Source organism: Rhodnius prolixus, unplaced genomic scaffold, assembly GCF_049639745.1.
Source record: "Rhodnius prolixus isolate KJV_2025 unplaced genomic scaffold, Rpr scaffold_3, whole genome shotgun sequence".
Classification (NCBI taxonomy): Eukaryota; Metazoa; Arthropoda; class Insecta; order Hemiptera; family Reduviidae; genus Rhodnius; species Rhodnius prolixus.
In genome coordinates, this window is record NW_027411603.1 from 22947249 (window position 1) to 22961982 (window position 14734).

A 14734-nucleotide genomic window follows, 5' to 3' on the forward strand; every position below is an offset into this window, starting at 1 on the left:
ATCTAATTATAAATAAATATATAATATAATTTTCTATACTGCTTAACATTTTAAGCAAGTTCTCAATTTATATTTTCACAACTAACCGAGAGAACAGTGAAAATAATTTTGTGTTAATTTGTTATTAATCTATTATTAAGTTTTATTAATTATTAAGTCTTTCTATTTATAAATTCAAACACTGCATGCCAAAATGGTTAACTAATTCACTGATTTCTTACTGGCAATTTATAAGATACCTAGGCATTACATAGAATGCTTAAATATTCATAAACTTAAAGTTAATTTTAAACTAAATAATGTACGTGGTAACTAGCATTTTATTTAAGAAATTTCTTAATATTTTTGTTATGTTTTTAAATTTAAGGCGCGTCAAAATATGGGATCATTGGCGTTTGGCTCTTTTTCCATTGCTCTATAGGCCTCAGGACAGTGTTCTCTACTTAGAGTGAGCTATAAGCTTCTAGGAATAGATAAATCTAAGGGCATTCTGACCCAGGATCTAGTAGTTAGTATCTAGTATAAGCTAACCCTTCAATTTTGTTGATTTTAATTAAATAACCAATCAATTAGTTAAAATAAGGGAAAAGATTGGGCTAAGTGGTTTGGTTACTGGATCCCCGTCGTTCCTTCAACTTGGATTGTTAACTTAGTGAATAACAAGCAACTTACTTGCTTAATAACAACACCCTTTTTTCGGTAAACTTAATTGCAGTTGTTTTTTTTTGGGTGGTATAGATGGATAGTTAACCCATAGCAATCAAACGAAATTGCACTTTACCACATTTGCTACCATAACGTGGAAGTACATTTCTCACCCACTACCACACAACTCTGGACACGTTCACTTACTATTCTGGCATTCCAACCTGGATCCAGAATCTGTCCAGTAAATCTCAAGAGACAGAATAAATAGAAGGTAACAGATATCTGTTTATTTAAGCTTCTTGTCAGTTGAAATTAGCTGAGGTAATTCTTCTTAGATCCAACCATATTTTGTGTTTTTCTTTTAGAATTATTACTTTTCTTCATCCATTTTCTTTAACCTAACATCCATAAATAAAATAATAATAATAAACGCTTGTACCAACTATTGTTTGTGTAAAATTAATAAAATCACCGAGGTACTCAGGTCTTGTAGAAGCAAGTACCAAGTTACACGAAGGTAGAATTTTTCCTTGTTTAAAGGAGACCATATATATTTTAGAATTATAGCCAACCCAACTCGAAAACGTTCATAACTATGTAAATATGAATTGTACGAAGAATAAAATACAAATATTGAGATCCTGATTTTTTTTTGCCTTGAAACAGGTACCATCTCCACATGAGGGCAGTTTATAAAATAAAAAACTAGAAAGACAGTGAATTTAAAATGGTGGCATATAAAATAAGTAAAATGTACGACGTGTGTTGATGTGACAGCGCATGGCAGGAAGATAGTATGTAAAGTATGGCTTTTGAGTCCAATCTAAACCACGTTGCACATGCACAGGAGTAGGTGCATATAAGTCCCGTAAGTGCGAGGTATCTCCTCTGTATACTCACATCACATACAGTTTTACAACAGTTTTAAACATTGCTATTTATGTTTGCTGCAAATATAATGCAGTTTTGTTTTTTTCTCTTTCGCTAAGTTGCATTCTTTTTTTCCCCTCTCTCTAAAATTCTCTAAAATGACATAAATTTACTCAAAAATAAAAATGCAAAAGCTTTACATTCTTTTATTGTTTCAAATTTTTAAACTCAAGTTATCTGGATTATCTGTACATCGCCCTTTTTAGAGAACCTGTTAAGAGACATTCGCTCCACTTAACCAAGTCAATCGCAGCAATCTTTATACAAGAGACGAACTTCGAACTTCGCATCCTGTATTGACCAGTTTAATTTTTGATTAAAGCGAATTCCTCCATTCTCTGTTCATAAATACAGGACCGTAACACCATCCTTTCCTAGATTTCCATCGTTATTTTATTATTATCATTAATTTTCTCTGAACATCGCTTGAGATTTACTAGTGTACACAACCAGCCTTACTAACTATCGATAGATTCTAAGTTTCGCCGCTAGCAATAAAATTTTTATAAGTGGAAGGAGTACCTTCTTTAAAAGTAAAACAGTTCCGATTTATATGAGTTTTACTCATAAAAAACCGGTTAAGGTGTTTTCCATAATTTCAGGAGGGTCTAAATTGAACTAAAGATGATTTCAGACTGCCTTTATTCAATCGCCCAAAAAATGGTGCCACCAAATAACTGTATGGATTCTTTTAAACTCTACATTAAAACTGTCCGGTAGGACAGTTGTATAAGGGTTGATCGTCAAAAACTGCACGAAAAAGCGTAAAGTTGAAAAACACCCAACTTTGACAATTTTTTTCTCTTTTTCTACAAAAGATAAAATTCCCAAATTTTCTTTAAAATAAAGGGCAAACCCTCCTTTATAACTGTAATTTTTTTTGCAACAACCCAGATCTAATAGGTTTTGAGAAAAAAGTTGCCAAAAATGAGCAAAAACGGCTTTTTCAAAAAATCTTCTTCTTCTTCTTCTTCTTCTTCTTCTTGTTACCTTTTTTGTAAACAACGTAGCGCCTAAACGCGCGAACCGATTTTCATGAATGAGGTGTCATTCGATTCGGAATTTTATGTAGATTTGCCTTTTGGGGGTTTCTACGCTGTACATCGAATGGGAGAGGAGTTAGCCCCCTTTATGTAAGGCCCCCTCCAAAATTTTTATTACTACTCGTAATTACTCTGTAAATCTTGGCCCGATTTTGATAAAATTTGGTAGGATGATAGGGTTAGGGCTCCCCTACGTAACATTAAAGCGGCGATCAGCTCTTACACTTGTTAAGGGGAAGTATAGCAATCGTTTCAATTATATTACTAATTTAACAGCTTTTAAAAAAGCGAATCAATATATTTTTATTTAAAAAAATTAATCTAAAAATTCCTATTTAATCCAGATTCCTATCTTTTCATTAAATTGTTCACAAATTTAATTTATCTTTTAATAACAACAAATAAAAATGCAATTCAACTTAAATTTATTTATCCGGAGTTTTATAAATATCAAGTTCTGTCAAATGATCGTGTTCTTTAAGCTTTCCTTTTAACTAACTGATTTTTTTTTAGTTTTCTAATTTTTTGTAGCCGATGTTATCGCAGATATCGTGTTGCACGCAATTCAGTTCTTAGGAAAGCATTTTAAAATTATTTAGTTAATTTTAATTCATTCCATTACAACAGCTTTTTTTGTACTTTCGCTCTTTTGGCAAAGATTATGAAAGAAAAAATGCTAATGAATAGCCTCTAAAATGCAATATTACGCATGAAAAAGCAAATTACATATTTAGGGGTTTTGAGTTCGTTCTTTTTTACTTTTATTTTCTGTTAATCAGAGGGTCTTAACCTAATTGTTGACTTGAAACTGCAGCAAAAACAAGAACTGCAATACTGTCCAGTTTAAACTAACTAAAAATAATTAAGTTTTCGTACTTTATATAGGAAAGCCAGTAACTTGGGTAAAAGAGAATGTTATTTAGAATATAGAGGTAGTATTTTAAAGCAAAGGATTGTAAGTCAACTGAGGCTAGGGCATCCTGATAATTGTTGTGCGATCTATAAACGCAGTCTTTTCAGATTCAATGTGGATAATCACTGAATTTGCTGTAATTTAGGTGCCCCAGACACTTTATATCATTTTCTGTTAGTATGCCCATCATTTAGATCGGCCAGGAACGAATATTTAGCAGAATTTATTAAAGTTGAGCACGATAACGAGGCAAATTTACTTAATTTTTTAATTATTGACAGTCTCGCTAAATTTAATAACTTTTATTACTACGAGGTATCCGCATTAAAAATTAGAAAATTTATTATTAATATTGAAAATTAAAGAGCAGTTTGTTATTCTTCGTTCGTCATTTATTTTCTATATTTTTTCTTTTATTTTATTATTAGTTTAGTTATCTTTTATACAAGAAACAATACATTTTTAGTTTTCAATTATTTTATGTTATGTTTGTTTATATTTAATTTTGTACCAATACTTCATTTGTATAGGGCAGGGGTCGGCAACCTATTTTAAGTAGAGAGCCATTCTTCCTTAAATAATTTTAATAAATCTTACCAAGAGCCGTAAGGATGATAGTGTAAACAAACTCTGTAGATCATTCACAAATTATTATTTTACGATATTCAATAACATTTAAATGTTTTATATATTTATTTTCACATATTGCAAAGTAAATAAACGAATAAATAATAACTAAACCTGTATTTGAATGAAAATGGCGGCAGTCCGATATATTACGTACTGTCTTTTAATATAATTCTACCCTGTTTCTAACCTATAGCATTTAAAATTCTTTTTGAAAAATATCTTTACTTTAATAAATGAAATTTTCAGTTTTGAATAAAATTAAAATATACAATATATTTTGGACAGGCTGAGGAGCCACAAAATTTGGATAAAAGAGCCGCATGCGGCTCGCGAGCCGCGGGTTGCCGACCCCTGGTATAGGGTAATACCCTGAGAACAAATAAAAATTATACTTATAAACTAACTAAAAATTAGTTTTAAAAAAAATAACTTTACGATTAGAAAAAGGTTACGATCGTCAATAGTTCCCAAAAACGAATTCACACCCGGATAAGTACCTCTATAAGACTTAATAATAGCTTACAATGAACATTCGGAAGTATTATTTAAAGTAAGTGATTTGTGATTAAGTCGTTCTCACCAGTTCTTTAAAATTAGTTTGGAAAAAATAAAATTAAGGTTAAAATCAAGTGAGCAACGGCTAAATTTAGCCTGCAAATAATGGTTATTAATTCAGATAAAATGTTAATTCGAATTTACTCTTCATTTAAACTTTTAACTTATGTAATAAAGATTTAGGGTAATGGATTTACCTTAAAAGAAATGCTTTATTTGTTAATATAGGATCTTTTTAATTAATTACAAAAATTAATTAATTAATAAATTATGGCTAATAATAATAAAACTTGGCCAATAATAATACCCATTCTTCATTGACTAATTTTGGTAAGTCTTCGTTAATTAACCTGTAAGCAAAATTCCATCGCCTCATATTCTGCATTAGGTATTTCCTACTTTCTTCATGATAATGACTGGTTCTTGTTTAGAAGCGTGAATGGAATTTACATTTCGAATAGGAAACTAGTCTTCGAGGCATTCATACGATCTTATCAAATGTAGTCAAGAAATTAATTGAAAAATTCATTTAAGGATTTAACTTCCCTGGGTTATTACCGTAAACAGTTGTAGAAGCTGTGGTAATATGGCATCTATGTTAAGTGGAACTCGCCAAAAATACTTTAGACTTTTTTGTATTTTAATTTTATATTGGAAACCTGTTTCCGATTCAAAGTGACCAGTACGTTCAGTTAGTCAGGTAATCGATGAAGTTAAGATGCCAATACTAAAAATACTATTCTGTCAAGTTACTTTGTTTAATCTTATTTTTTTAAAAAATATATCCGAATTTAATTTACTGAGACTGAATTTAGACAATGAACATGTCTGAAACCCCGGTTTGAGTCTGTATAGATTAGAATTAAATAGGCGTTATGGACAACTGTTGGTTCTGTTAGTTAGTTAACTGCTGAGTTCAGTAGCCTAAATGTGGGCTCCGCGAAACCCCTTAAACATTCAGAGAATTCAATCCTACCAAACTAAGGTTCTTCATCCTTTACTATCCCTCCAATTTAACTCTCCCACAAAAAAAAAAAGACCTTCATAGACGTTCAATTTCGGAGCTAATCCATTCTTGTGTTTCCTCTACTTCCTTAAAAACGTAATGCCTCCTCAACCCTAATGCACGAGCCATATTCAAGACCCCTTATCTCTAAAATATTCCATTTCCATTTGGTGGGGAAAAACAAAACCAGCTTGGCTTAACATATCTCTCTGATACGCTGAATCCAACGAAAATGAACATAAAAAAGAAGTTTATACAAATAAACTTTTCTAAAATATAACTTTAACGATTATCTGTACGGGAGTAATTTTATAAGTGCTAGTCCAATTCTAATGGACCAATCTCTGAAAATGAATGATGATTCCAAAGGGACAAAATGCAAGAAAACAAGCATGCTATGGCGGGTTAAATAATCGATATTAATATAATACATTCGTACAGAGTTCAGTAACTATGTTTTGTGTTTTACTCTCAATGTACCATTGGTTCGGATGATACTTTTATTAATAGAGTTCTTAGTTTAACACGTTTGAAATATTAATAGAAAAAGAGAATCATTATTGATTTTGTTTAATCAAGAGAAATCTGAACATCTTTTTCAATTAGCTGCCGCAGGAGTAGCTGGAATAAATTTTTTCTAACAAATAAAAAGTAGTGACACGCGGTATTCGATCTAGGGATCTCCAGCTTACAAAGACACTCTCTTGACCATTGGACCAACACCTGCCCTAGTTCATTGTTATAATACTATTCCAATTCTAAGTATAGCTGGTAAAGGAAGAAGGAAACATAAATTTATTAGAAATTATATCACTTTTATTTATTAAAATTTTAGATACATTATTTAAGATACATAATTAGTTTATGCAGAGAAAATGGAAGAATTATGATAGCCGGGGCTATCGCTACATAGCCTCGCCTTGCTGACACTGCTAGCTATATCCTAATTGGCTAAAACCGGTTTTACACAACATGGGTGGTCTAATAATTCCCTCTCCCCTTACCCAGTCGATCTTTCCAAGCTCTTACCCGTTCGGCACTGCCATCGCTTTCAGCCTAACTTCTCCTCATATACTTTACTTTCTTGCTTCAATTACTCTCTCGCTTCAAACTAATCTCCGCTAGTTTTGGCCAACTTGTGCCTCAGGTGATGGAGCTCAGGTAGTAGAAATAAAAGAGTAGGAAATTATTATCTAGATATATAATGAGCCGAAAGTTTTCTAACTTTTGCCGACGCTTTTACATTTTAGTGTACTTTCTCTGTAATCTGAATATATATTGCACTGTGACATGTTTATTTATGAATCTCAGCGGTCTTTTCAACATTTTTCTGCAAAGTGATGAAGCGATTTATTGCACAACTCCCTGGACAAATATTTGTAAATTTAAAGAAAATCATAGAAAATAAATATTTATTTGCAGATTTTTTGGGATTATTTAATTAAAAAAATAAATAAAAATAAAATAAATTTTCAAATAAATAGTTTCAAGCGATAAATGCTGAATTGAAACTTTAGATTTACTAGGAATATTAGAAATTGCAAGATTGGAGTTCAGTATAAATAGATAAGAACGGTTAGTTGATTTGAATATAAACAAATTAACGGGTTTATCAACAGTATTTTAAATGATTGTACAAGATTGGAGTTCAGTATAAATAGATAAGAACGGTTAGTTGATTTGAATATAAACAAATTAACGGGTTTATCAACAGTATTTTAAATGATTGTACAAGATTGGAGTTCAGTATAAATAGATAAGAACGGTTAGTTGATTTGAATATAAACAAATTAACGGGTTTATCAACAGTATTTTAATTGATTGTACAAGATTGGAGTTCAGTATAAATAGATAAGAACGGTTAGTTGATTTGAATATAAACAAATTGACGGGTTTATCAACAGTATTTTAAATGATTGTACAAGATTGGAGTTCAGTATAAATAGATAAGAACGGTTAGTTGATTTGAATATAAACAAATTAACGGGTTTATCAACAGTATTTTAAATGATTGTACAACTAAACAAACGATTTAAAAAAATTGGTCCTTAGATTTGATTTATTTTCTACGTAATTTTTATTTTCCCCAGCCAATTTCTTGAAAGTACAAAACAATGCAAAAAATAAAAATAAAAAACAGAACGGTTTTTTTTTTAAATTTATTTGTTAAGTTACACCAGCGCTAGATGCACTATAAGAACCAGAACAATGACAATAACTGACACCACTACAAACTCTGAGGGGAGAAGTTACCCAGTGATAACACTCCCTAAGTCGTCTCCCAGGATTAGCTACTCTCCTCAGAAGAGAGAAAATCGCGAGGCCACTGGCATTTTAATCGTCTGGGAGGATGATCTGGATGGTGATGAGATGATAAATGGCGGACAAGAGGATTGGAATGAGAGTGCAAGTTTTGATGAAAACTTTTATAGCGTGTTCGTGCAACCTGGACCTACAAACGGTATTTCCAGGACTGTGTGGATGGTTAGATTTGAAACGTAAAATGGAGCGATAACGATAGTGAGGAGAATTTTAGACTGAAGAGATTGAATTCTATGAAGATTAGAGTGTTTAGTTGAACTCCACAGTTCAATACCGTGCAGTCCAGGTGGGATTTAGAATAGAATTGTAAATCAGCCGAAGAACGTTTTAAAAAACAAAATCTGGAGGTGATAATCCAACATTTAGTCAAAAGATCGCAAGGCTACATCCGTTGTAGACGATTATCCGATTATCAAAGCGTCCGCGGAAAAAAGAGCGACGACTGAGTGATTGTGATTTGTGGACAACGATTGGCGGAGTTTATCGTAACATTCTTTGAACATATAACTTCAATAAAAGAAATATGGAGCTCCTGGCAGATTGTTATGTTTGATACATAATTAGGGGAGGAGGCGTTCTAAGGATTTTTGACTTTAGGGATTGAATCCCATTTTTTTGAAATACAAAAAAACAAATATGTATTTTTCACTACTTTACATTACTTTAACTATTAATTGGCAATGTATTTATTATATTTAAGTAGTTATTGGCGAACTTACTTATTGAGAATATCCTTTCAAAGATCTAAGAAATCAAATGTGTACCTAATTGAATACTCTATGGTAAACATCCGGCAATAAATGAAGGTATTTTACGAATTCATCTCCGATCGGTTACTTAAATCTCTAAATATTGATAAGAATATGTTCAGTCGTAAATTTCCATTTGGGATAACTTTAAAGTAGCCAAATTTTATCGAATTTAATTTTTTTTTTGGCGCATCGATTATTAGGCGATTAGCGCTGCCCCATAATCTAAAACCATTATGCTGGAGTGGCGCCCTAATTTTGTACGACTTCCATTAGAAAGCAATATGTCGCCAAGAGTTACTGGAACAAAATTCGTCCCTTTAGCTTGTCGATTCTAATCGATTTAGGGAAGTATCGATCTAGCATCACCATGGTATAATTTTTATTTTTGAATAATTTAGAAAAAGAAAGAAAGTATTACCAATGATTCTCGAATCTTCCTTCGTCGGAATCTTCAGAAGAGACAAGCATCTTGATCACAAAATAGTTCTTTCCATTCTTCACTTCATTTTATTCAAAAGATAAGAATAATCCATAATTTCCCGCCAAAAAAAGCGATGAATTTGTAATCACAATACTAAAAGCAAATTCCTCCCCTATCGCTCCCCAAAAAGTGAGAGAGAAAAAAAACACCTGTAATAAATAGATAGGGTATACAGGCTCACCACAGAACAGATTTCATACTGACTACCTCAGTTTGTTATTATCACTTAATAAGTACCAAATACTAGTATAATCTTACTTTTTAAGTGCCTTTTTATGTCTTTATTTTATTTATTACGTCCATTAAATTTGATTTGTTGGTGTTTAAAAACTTACAAGCACCATCAGTGACTAACTTGCCTGCTACTATTTTGTTGGCTCATACAAATGATATCGAATGATACTTATTGCATTCCAAAAAGAGAAAAAAATCATAAAATAGATTTTCGAGATTTATGGATTATAAAATTTTTTAAGTTTTCCTTTTCATTTCTTTGTTTTATCAGTAATTTGCACATTCTTGATTTTAAAGCATTTGCTGGAATCAAGCAACTGTTTCAGAAAGTTGTTCTTAAAAGTATGGAAAGTAAATTGATTTGTACAGAAACTGATGCACATTATTTTTGTTATTAAAGCTTAACCATCCGAAAACAGATTACAGTTACGAAGGTATTTAGAAGGAAGGTTTTTTGGGGCTTATTCTCTTCTTCGTCATTAATAACATGAACAATTAAAGCAATAGGTTAACGAAATTGGGAGAAACAACCAATTTTAGGGAAAACGTAGGAAACAATAGCGCCGGGAATGCTGTCCGCTGTCTTAAATTGTCCTACAATCCTTTGAGGTAAGGATTGTAGAAGAGAGGCATTTAATTGGTTGCCTTACAAATTATCACTAAACACACTACCATTGCTTTGTTGTGTCAATCATCTTTCATACACTATCTGTCCTTCATTTAGTAGATAGGTTTTTTTAAAGTCTGTTGCTAGTTTAGAAAACTTTGTAAGTTTTGATTACTTATCTCTTATGACCCTCATCTCACTCATTTCCCTCATTAGAACATCATTAGAAGCCAATTGTCTTCACCTCAAGGTTTGATGATTTCATTACGGGATAAACCCCAATTATTTTTTTTTTTGGCATTGGCTTTCGCCATACAGTCAGCATCGTCTATGTATACAGCCAGCATCGTCTAGATCAGGGAGGCGAACCTTTTTGAGACGTGGGTCAAATTTTGTTCATTTTTTTTTTTTTTAGTACTATCTCTTGGGTCACTAATGCCCATTTGCACAAGAGTTAAGTTTAAAAATTTTAAACTGAATATTTTCAAAACTATACATCTTTAAAATTCAGTTGACTTAACGGGTAAAACGGGGACGAAACAAGTGCTATGGAAGTCTCTTTTTATAAACATAACTGAACAAAAGTGTGTTTTATCTGTAGAAAAATCTAAATATGGTTATTTGCTTTGGGTTGTCGATTTTTTTTAACAAACAAAATATGAGTAAAATATACATTTTATTTGATATTTTGTAAACACTTTTGCTTTATTTCAAATACTACAAAAGCATTTGTCGTCATTTGCGTTTTAAAAAACTGTAATGATCAAACTAAAGGTTATAGATAGCATTTAAATTATCCACACAATTAGAAAATCTAAATCAACCCGCGTAAATAAACAAATGGTTGCCTAGCAATTGTGGGTCAGCAAAAAAGCTTGTGCGGGTCAGTGTCTGACTCGCGGGTCATAGGTTCGCCACCACTGGTGCTTATCACTAGAATATCACTCACTCTCCATTCTTACTTATAAATACATTCGCTTCACACATTCATCCCTCTACTATATACAACTATTTACATAAACCTTACAACTAATGGATGGATCAGTACTCTATATTCCTGCCATCCTTATAGCTTAACCGAAATTAAAATCACGTAATCCTTCTCTAATCATTTTCTTCCATTCATTCTATAACTTTTAAATACATTCATATTTCATTGCTAGCTCTGCTACAGATTTAAGCACATAGATGTTGGTGGAGAATATTATGTCTTCGTAGCGAAATGGTGCATCTAAATAGCAGTGTAAGTCGTCAAACATTCGTTTCCTTTCTACCACATAACGTGGACATATCCATTATTACTTCATTCTTGCAAATTCTTCTAACTTTGTTTCTGGAAAATTATTTTTATTTCCAGTTCACCATCTCTAAGAATGGATCTACTTCTCTTTACAGAACATAGAGTAGATATTTCTGCTATTCAGTTCTAGGTCAGTTCTGATTGTAAAAACTGTTGCAGGTTGTTTTCAAATATTTCGAGACAGGTTTTTGTACAAATTTCAATTCAGGTTTCGTCAATTATTTTCTCTAAGCGGAAAGTGTTCAAATTACAGAAAGGATAGAATTCACACTAGAGGTTCGAAACCTCTTCAAGTTTAGCTTGAATTGAATTGAAAGAGAGGACTGTTTTGGTTAGAACATTTACTATGAATGGGGCGGCCAAAGCTGGCTTTTAATTGGCAACCTAAGAAGAAGGCCAAGAATTAGTTTGCGCCGCCAGACATTAGAAATTAGGGCAACATGAGGACTAAGCAAAAGCGATGCTAAGGAACGAAAGAAATGGCAGCTTGGTCCAAGTAACTCTGCATTCATACGGGGAGACATCTAGAATTAGAAGAATATAAAAAGTATGACTGTAACTGTATACCTCCAATTCATGCCTGCATACAATTTTTATTGAAGGTGTCTATAAAAATTATCTACAAAGAAAAAATTAAACTGTTTGATTGGGGAAGTATACCTTTCTATCAAGAAGTGGGAATATCTATTTATGGAATTGATGTCAATGATGAAGCGTGATGCTGCATCTTTGTTTGACATGTTTGGTCTAAGTAATCAGATTCTTTTATTCAACCGAGGGTCTCTTACTGCACAAATGGCCGTCACACTTATACACTAAGTTTACAGATGTTACGAAACTCAACCATTCTCTGTCAAGGTCTCAGCGACTCAGTACTTAGGAAAAGGAACAATAAAATACAAAGTAAATAATGTATCTACAAATCTATTCAAAATAATCATTGAGATGTGTCCCTGAATAATTTAGTTAGTTTTTTTTGTTATCCTCTTGAAACTCTTCAAAAACATGGTCGCAATGCACTTAGTATACAGTTGTTTTTTTTCTGTTAATTAGAAACAAAAGGTATCTTACTAGCTGCAAATAGCTGTGCATAATGTTGCATACTCAAGGTCCTTTATATAAATATTTCAACAAGAATTATGTACCGATGCGCAATTTTTAAAAAAACTGACATTTCTAAGAAGGATTGATTTTTCTGGGATTCCCACAATAGTTATCAATCAATCAACTAGCACTATAAATTCAATAGTTTACGTTATCCTTAAATGCTATGGTAACTCGATCAACATTTTTTTTATGAGGTATTTTTAGCAAAATTGCGTAAAAGTATTTCCAATTGATAGAATTAGAGAACTACTTTTTCTTTTTTTTTTTATTTAAGACGCGTCAACATCTAAGGTTATTGGCGTCCGGAGCTTTTTTCAGTGCACTGCCGACCTCCGGACAGTGTTCTTTCGTTACAGACAAGACTGTCAATCACTGGACAGTGAGCTGTAAGTAGCTCCTAGGAAGAGAAAATCTAAGGGTCAGCAGCTGGATTCGATCCCGGGACCTCCGCGTGGGAATCCAATACGCTAATCGCATAGCTAATCTCTTCACATTTTTAGAGTACTATTCAATTTTTTTTTTTTTTTTTTTGTGGCCGATTCATCCAAAGCAGAGAAATCATTGCCAATCTGTCTTATTTTTCATTTATTTTTCGCAAACTTTCGACCTAGGGGCTTGCTCATCTTTACGGCAGTGCAACATTTCTCAAAAAAGATTACGTTTAAGTTTAACATAATTTAGTTTATAAATTACTAGCTGTACCCGTTCACACGTTGCTGTGTTTGAACAAAAAGGCAGTTTTGATACCTCAAACATAATTTATTAATGACCAAATGTATACAATACATCGAAATGAAAATTAACAATAAAATTATCCCTACTTCAGAGTACAGTAGTGTCCTTGCAAAGGTAGCATTTCTACATAATGTGAAAAATTCAGTTAATGTTGTTGGCGGTGGTGACATTGCTCTTGCACGTACATTTTCTGATGTAAAATACACACGCTGTCCATTTTCAAGATGTACTGCTAAATGAACAACCGTTGAATATCGTTCATGAATGGAAAATGATATTCAGGTAATACGCCATACAGCCTCATTGCTAGTTATGAAGCGTCCCAGTTGATATTGGGTGACTTCATCGTTAGATGCAGTTGTATTTTCCACTCCAAACACTGCCATATCGCTTCCTTTGTTCACATATTTGCAAATATATTTTCTAGCTTTCACTGAATTGCAGTACCCAACATTTATGTGTGCGTTATACGTTTTTAGTAGTAATGGAGAATATGGTACTACCCAACGATTATCAACGTCAATAGTATTGTTGAGTACTTTTAGTTTAATGGATTTTCCACCATCTTCGGTATAATTTAATCTCGTATTAATAATTGCAAAAAAACTGTTTTTCATGGTTTTCATGGTTACACTTTTAACAAATATTACTAATTAAATGTTATTTTGATATTTTTGGGATATTTGTTCGGGAGCACCTAGAGCCCCAACTCTGATTTTAAAAAAACTTTGCAAAAACCTTCCCGGGGATATACCTAATAATTTCCCAAATTTTCACGGCGATTGGATGTATGATTTTTGAATCTATCGAGTACAAACAAACAGACACACATTCATTTTTATATATATAGATTTTTCACCATATTCAGATCGATTAACAAATTAACTTTGGTCTTGATTAAATAATTTAAATCTGACTTTTAACTTTCTTTTATTTACCACAAGATTAACTGTAGATTGTTTCTTAGTTTTGAATCATGAAAGTGAACACGTTTTAGATTCAGAATACAAAAAAGAAAATTATAGGCTTAAAATAACTGAAAGGTTTAAAGATAACTTAGCCTTTAGTTCAAAAGTTTGGCACTAATAATGATAATACAACTTGAATTGTGATAAAAATGTGATTTACGATTCTGAAAAAGAATTAATTATGTTCGTGCTAAATTTTGGAATTAAATGTTTATTTGAAATAATTAACTGGGTGATTTCACTTTAAGAATGGTTCAGCGAACGATAACGCACAAATTCTAGTAAAAGTAATTAAAAATATTAAGAATCTAAAAATTATTAACAAATTAAAATTAACAGTTTGTGGTAAAATTTATGAAGGAAATGCCCTCGTTAAAAAGATCATTGAATGACGTCTTCAAAGTGTATTACTCCATTTTTATGGTTTTTATTACTTCTAGATTTTTCCGCCAAAAAAAATGGTTCCATTTTGTCGAAACGTCAGGAACTTGACCTCTTTGAAG

The 14734-nt window shown here is 32.0% G+C and overlaps 1 protein-coding gene and 1 long non-coding RNA gene across 6 annotated transcripts in view; one reads left to right on the plus strand and one right to left on the minus strand.

Annotated features, from left to right (window-relative positions):
- The window catches only part of LOC141453476 (uncharacterized), a 52844-nt gene extending 43475 nt beyond the window's left edge, over positions 1–9369 (minus strand). For both annotated transcript variants that reach the window (XR_012458023.1, XR_012458024.1), the window contains exon 1: positions 9218–9369. This is a non-coding gene — a long non-coding RNA (uncharacterized lncRNA). The remainder of the gene's footprint in view (positions 1–9217) is intronic.
- Abd-B (Homeobox protein abdominal B) overlaps positions 1–14734 on the plus strand; it is a 202489-nt gene that overhangs the window by 98573 nt on the left and 89182 nt on the right. The window lies entirely within an intron of this gene.